This window comes from Camellia sinensis, chromosome 3 (assembly GCF_055761805.1).
Source record: "Camellia sinensis isolate YWXY chromosome 3, ASM5576180v1, whole genome shotgun sequence".
Taxonomy (NCBI): domain Eukaryota; kingdom Viridiplantae; phylum Streptophyta; class Magnoliopsida; order Ericales; family Theaceae; genus Camellia; species Camellia sinensis.
Genome location: NC_138963.1, coordinates 220,995,563 through 221,003,183, shown reverse-complemented (window position 1 = coordinate 221,003,183; position 7,621 = coordinate 220,995,563).

The following is a 7,621-nucleotide window of genomic DNA, read 5'->3' as shown; positions in this document are numbered from 1 at the left end:
TAGCTTTATTTGGGTGTATTTATTCACACGCCACATTTTTTAATATTAAAAGTAAATATTAATAGGTGTTCCAAGGACAATTGTGAACGGTTCAAAAACAAAACAAAAAAAACAAAAAAAAAAGGACAACTGTGAAGGTACAATAAATAATGGGTAAGACCATTTCCAACAGTGAACCAAATTCACCATCAGATTTGAATTTGATGAAAAATTATCACTTTTATGGCTCTAACGGTTTTACCAAATGGATATTAAATTGAGAATTCACTAAAAGTTTCACCAAAATGAGAATGCGCTGGGTCATTCACCAAAATACTATTAATTACCGTTGTATTTTTACTACCGGATGACCGATTTTCGCAAAATTTTGTACAGATTTTACATTGGGAGGTCGATCACCCGGTCGAACCCGGGGTCAACCCCCCGGATGACCATCAAGCTTGAAACAGAATTGTACAGATTTTGCTCTTTCCAGTCGACCGGCCGGTCGTCCCTCTGGACATCTAATGTGTTTTGATGAAAGCTATAGTATACCGTTGGAGTGATTGATATCATATTGAGTCAAATGTCTTTTTTTTACTCAAATTTGATAAAAAATTTGTTCAACCGTTGGAGATGCTCTAAGGTACTTTTTTTTTTTTGACAACGTTTAAAAATTTTAATTTATTAATTTATTTAAGATCCACTCAAGATAAATTAAGGCCTAAAGTAATTGGTTGCAATGATACTTTTTACAAATTTTTAATGTGATATAAAATTATTATGTAAAACTTATTTTTCTAATATTTTGATATACGAAATTATCAATTAAATCTTCATATCAAGTTGTGTTGATATATATTTTTTGAATTAGTAGTATAGTTAATCCCCTTAATCTCTTTTATGCCAATTTGTTAATAATACAAACATTTGAAAAGGACCGAATTTTTTTTCTTACATAGATTAATACTTCAATTAATTCTAAAAATCCTTCAGAAATTGTAATGTCTCATTATCAACTTTCTCAAAGCATTGAGAAAGGTGAAAATGTAATATTTTCTATTGTCACACACAACAACATATTTGGAAAGGAAAATACTACACAAACTCATAATTTTTATTAGTGTTTTTTTTTGTTTTTATTGATTGATCATTAAGCAATAAAATTTTAGAACTTGAAATGAGATCTACTACAATAATATTATAAAGAAAAGAAAAGTGCTATACAATTTGTAAGAAAGATGTCACTACAAGAAAAGGAAGTAAAAAACACGGAAGTTTTTGCGACGGCGCGATTACCGTCGCAAAAAATGATTTTTAGCGACGGCGTTTTATACCGTCACAAATAAGATCTTTAGCAACGGCATTTTACTGTCGGCAATAAAACTACACGAATAGGGATAAAAATACGGAAGTATTAGCGACGGCGTTTGTTGTTGTCGCAAATTTTTTTTTTGTTGAGACGGCATGAGTTGGCTGTCGCAAATTAGTGGTTCATTTGCGACGGCAAAATGTCCGTCGCCAAAAAAGCTTATTAAAACGGCTTCGTTAGCTCTAATAAGTTATCACTTGCGACGGGGCAAAATTTACCATCGCAAAAAGTGAAAAAAATTCGCCGCTCTTCCCTTTCATCTTGGCGGTCACATTTGGGTCGAAATCCCTAAATGTTCGAAATCCCCAAACGACGAATGGCGAACTTTTTCCCCCTCTGGACAAGCGACGAACGGCGACCAAGGTAGCGGTGGTGCGGTGGTGCGGCGACGACGACAGCGAGGGCCGGACTGGCGACGACTTTCTCACTCAGCGTATGCTCTCTCTCTCTCTCTCTCTCTCTCTCTCTCCCTCTAATCACGTGAAGCAGCTTCTCACATAATATGGAGGCCTATGAAAGGAGTAAGAGTGATATCGAATTTCTGTTTTCCCTTGTGCATAATATATAGCTGTGCAGATTTCAGTAGAAAAGATAGTTGATACAGAGATCATTATTTACTACTCTTTGCTTCTATTACAGACTGAAGCTCAACTTTCTAATACATAGATCATTATTTACTACTAGTGGTGATTTACCATCAATACAATTATTATTATTATTTTTTTGTCTTCTTTTGTCCAATGGCCATTTAGGCAACAGTATTCCCTCTCCTTCCTCGGGCAACGATGGTGATGAAAACGGGGCTGTGGTCTTAATTCTATGAGCTGGTTTGCCTGTCACTACATTATTTGGTGGCCACATTAACTGGCATAAAATATGTTTAATCAAAATTTAGAGAATAGGCATTACTTTTTTCTAATTGGTTTTTGTAACAACCCTCATACTGTTTACTGATTAGGGACTGATTGATTACCGATAATCACCGATTACTGTTAAACGAAACGGATAATGACTGATAACTGACTGATAATTGAACTGAGTGAAGTACTGAACTGACTGATTGAAATTGGAATCTGAATTAACTGAGTATATGTTAGTTAATTGCATTCTATCTGTTTGATTGTCTGATTATCTGTTCATGTTTATATGTTTAAACTATTAATTGAAGGCCTTATCGGCGGCCGAACCGGAAATGGGTTAGTGTATTATGATCGTCATATTTAATATGATTTTATGGTATAATTATCTGAAAACTGATTAGGTATGATTAAATTAGATTAAAATGAGTTAATTGCAAAGTTTGCCGTAATTACCTAAATGCCACTTAAGTGGCCCACTACTTGGCTCATCTCATTACACTCATACATAAACATTTCATCAGCCTTTCTCCTTGCTTTGCCGACTTAGAGAGAGAGAGAGTGAGAGTTTGTGTAGTTCTTGGGATTTGGCTTAAACAACTTAGAGAATTGAAGGTTGATTGTTGCTTTGTGGTCCTACACTAGTAATTGAGGCTCTAGGTAAGAGAACTCAACCTTTATTGATGTGTTTGAGCTAGTTCTTGCATGATTCATGTTAATTTGTAGAGCTAAGTCATGATTTGGTCCATAAATGATGGATTGAAGATCATTTCTTGCATGCATGTTGGTATTGTTGCAATTTGAGGTTGATTACATAGACATTAGTGCATGCATGCTCATATTGTTGTTATAGACCATGTTTCCATCTGATTTGAAAAGAAATGAGCTCATTTGATCAAGCTTTGGAGCTTTAATTTGGTTTAAAACTCATGCATGACATGTTTGAATGTTGTTCTTGAAAATGGGTTTGAATATGGTTTTATTTGACTCACCTTTGGGGCTTGAATTCATGAATTGAGCTTTGAAACTTGTTATACATTGAATTTAATGATGTTTTCCAGATTTTGGGCCCAAGAGGTCGAGTTTGGAGTGGTTGAATGCTTGGTTTGAGCTTGGGAGGCAAATCTGGAAATTCCAGATTTGGCTTCCTCGCTCGAGCGAAGGATTCCCCGCTCGAGCGAGCACCTTTGTCCAGGGCTCCGCTCGAGCGACCATCGAGCGACCATCGCGCGTAAAATTTCAGCATCCAGTACTTTTACTGTTTTGCAGACCGCTCGAGCGAAGGATTACTCGCTCGAGCGAAGCCTTTGATTTTGGACTTACGCTCGAGCGTAGAAGGTCTCGCTCGAGCGAAGCCCCTATTTTCAGCAAAGTTTGCAAAATGTTTTCTAAGTGTATTTTTGCACCCTCATCCCATCCTAGGCATTCTTAGGCCTAGTTTAAGACATTTAGATGAGGATATCATTGTAGAACACACCAAGGCAAATTAGGGATTAAGTTATGAGATTTCCCAACTGTGTAGCTTAGTGTGTTCAACCTGTGAACTGTGTAGGGTTGGCAACTGGGGAGACACGCTCTAGCATACTGTAGCCCAGAACTCTGTGAGTAACAATTGTGTAAAGATATGTTCAACTGATTATCTTCTGAATACTGAACTGAACTGTTTACTGAACTGGTATTATTTACTGAATGAATGTATGTCCTTTATTTCTGAACTGTACTGTGGCATCCTTAGTATCTACGGTTTACTGTTACTGTTACTGTCACAGAGATCTCTGTCGGTTCCCTCGTGGAACCACTACTGTTTACTGACTGATGGCCATCATTACTGTTCGGTCTTTTAAGACCTACTGTTACTGTTATGCTAATGGATGTACCACATATGACTGTTTACTGTACTGAACAACTGAATGACTGATTGAAATGAACTGTTTTCATACTGTAAGGACATTCATTCTTAACCTCTTTACATATTGTGTTATTCACTGGGCTTTAGCTCACTGCTCATATATATATGTAGGTGTACAGGCACCAGACCGCAGCTAGAGGCGTCAGGGTTACTCCAGTTTTGTCAAGCCAGCCTTTGTGCCTCACTGTGAGGTTCCGAGTTGCCATGCTATGGCTTGGGGGTGTTTTGTCTGTTTTTCCCCCTTCTGTACTGTTTTACTGTTTTGTATAGACCGTACTGTTTTGTACAGACGGAATGTTTTCTGTACTGTTTTGTAGGGTTGAGTCCCTAGTTGAATGGATGTGAATATTGTGTATACTGTTCTGTACTGTTTATGTATAAATATGTGAAAAGCCTTTTTGCATGCAGACTGTCACAGCTCAATGGACACTATTTATTTACTGTATTGGCTTCCGCCAGGCCCTGTACTCTGTTTTACTGTATTACTGTTCTGCAGGCCTTCGGTAATCTCGGATTACTGGCCGGTTACGGTACTAAACCCATAGGGCCGGGTTTGGGTCGTGACAGAGTGGTATCAGAGCGATACTTAACCACGAGTTATACCGCACACACGTGTCCAAATGAGCTATAGGGTGTCCTAGAAAGTGATTAGGGCATCTCATGAGCATGTTAAGTGTGTGATTACGTTATGACTGAATATCTGCTAATGTGTTAAACTGGTAAGCAAATGACTGCTTATGTTTAAAACTGTTATAACTGCTTATAGTGAAATGGACAATGCAAATGAACCCGAATCCTCGTCTACCGAGGCAAGAATGGAAAGAATGGAAAGAATGATAGAACTGATAACTGCTAGACTTGAACAACAACAGAACCAACTGCTTCCTCCTCCTCCTCCTCCGGTACAGCCGGAACCTAATGCGAATGCGGATGATGGGGATATTATTGCTCTCACCCATAAATTCAGTAAGATGAAACCGCCATCCTTTCAGGGAGGCCTTGAACCATTAAAAGCTGAAGCTTGGGTTCTGGAAACGGAAAAATTGTTCGAAGTGTTTCCGTGCTCAGAAGCAAACAAAGTATTGTTAGCTACCTTCACCCTACAAGAAGAGGCTAGAAGGTGGTGGATGTTGATTCGCGAAACAAACACTGTTATGACTTGGGCTCAGTTCAAGGAGTCCTTCTTTGAAAAGTACTTCCCTCAGTGTGTTAAGGATAGAAAAGTGACTGAATTTGAACAGCTGAAGCAGGGCACAATGACTGTTGCGGAATATGAGACGAAATTTACTGAGCTTGCTAGATATGCACCGCATATGGTGGATACTGAATATAAGAAGGCCAGGAAATTTGAAGGTGGCCTTAATGTGGCAATACTTGACCGGATAAATGTTTTGAAATTACCGACTTTTGTGGGTGTTCTCGACCGGGCATTGATGGCCGAGTCGAACATTGCAGCAGTGAAACAATCTGAAACACCAACGACTGAATGGCATGGAAAAAGGCAGAGTTTCAAATTTAAGAAAGGCAAGCACAACCCAGCCAACAAGAAACAGAATACGGGGTTGACAACTAGCCCCAGCCAAGGGAGTGGTTTCATACCACCCTGTTCTGAATGTGGCAAGAAGCACAAAGGGGTTTGCTACAGAATATCTGGAGCCTGTTACAGGTGTGGCAAGGTGGGCCACATGGTTAAAGACTGCCCCTCTGCTCCACAAGCCAGTGGTAAAGCTGCACCAAGCGCAGCAGCATCAAATGCTCCATCAAAGCCTAACCCTAAAGCTACCGGGAAAGAGCCTATGAGGCAAGGCCGAGTGTTCGCACTAGTACCGGGAGATGTGCAGAATACCGAGACCGTTGTGTCAGGTATTCTCTCTATCTGTACTCAAAATGCATATGTATTAATTGATTCGGGGTCTACGCATTCTTATGTATCGCATGCTTTCTCACGGAAATTGGATAGACCCTTAGAACCCATGAACTATCTGCTAGCCGTATCATCACCCGTAGGGGGATCCATGACATGTGCTTATATGTACCCCGCATGTGAAATTATTGTTGGGGATATGCATCTGTTTATTGATTTACTGCCATTGAACATTGATCATTTTGACGTAATATTGGGGATGGATTGGTTACAAAAATATCATGCCACTATTGACTGTGTGACCAAGCAAGTTGTTTTCCGTCCACCTGGTTTGCCTGAATTTGTGTTTAATGGGAGTGGAGTAGTACCTCCTCCGTATTTGATTTCGTCAGTGAAAGCTGTTAAATTAATTAGAAAGGGGTGTAAAGGATATCTGTGTTCTGTACTGACTGTGTCTACTGATGATAGTGTTAAAACTGATGTGAATTGTATTCCTATAGTCAGGGAATTTCCAGATGTTTTCCCAGATAATCTTCCAGGAGATTTGACTGACAGGGAGATTGAATTTACCGTTGATGTGATTCCCGGAACACAACCAGTTTCTAAAGCTCCGTACAGAATGGCTCCAACTGAACTGAAGGAACTGAAAGTGCAATTGCAAGAACTGTTAGATAAAAAGTTCATCAGACCTAGCACTTCGCCATGGGGTGCTCCTGTTTTGTTTGTCAAGAAGAAAGATGGCTCACTGAGACTGTGCATTGACTACCGTGAACTGAATAAGGTAACTGTAAAGAACAAATACCCATTGCCACGCATTGATGATTTATTTGATCAGTTACAGGGTGCACAAGTGTTTTCTAAGATTGATCTCAGATCGGGGTATCATCAACTGAAGGTTAAACCGGAAGACATTGATAAAACTGCTTTTAGAACAAGGTATGGACATTATGAATTTCTAGTTATGCCTTTTGGAGTCACGAACGCACCAGCTGCTTTTATGGACCTCATGAACAGAATTTTCAAACCGTACCTTGATGACTTTATTGTTGTATTTATCGATGACATATTGATTTACTCCAAAAGTATAGAACAGCATGAACATCATCTGAGACTTGCCCTACAAACCTTAAGAGAACAGAAACTGTATGCTAAACTGTCTAAATGTGAATTTTGGCTTGACCATGTTATGTTTCTGGGGCATGTTGTTAGCAAAAATGGAATTTCTGTTGATCCGCAGAAAATTGAAGCTGTAGTGAACTGGCCTAGACCAACAAATGTGACTGAAGTCCGAAGCTTTTTGGGATTGGCTGGATATTACAGAAGATTTGTCAAAGATTTCTCCAAAATTGCCCTACCATTGACTCAGTTAACTCAGAAGGGGACATCATTTGACTGGACTGACCAAAGAGAATCTGCTTTCCAGGAGCTGAAAACTCGATTAGTGACTGCACCGGTTCTTACCTTACCCTCAGGTACGGATGGTTATACTGTATTTAGTGATGCTTCTCATAAGGGTTTGGGATGTGTTTTAATGCAGAATGGGAAGGTTATAGCTTATGCTTCCCGACAACTGAGACCACATGAAAAGAATTACCCGACCCATGATCTGGAACTTGCTGCAGTAGTATTTGCACTGAAAA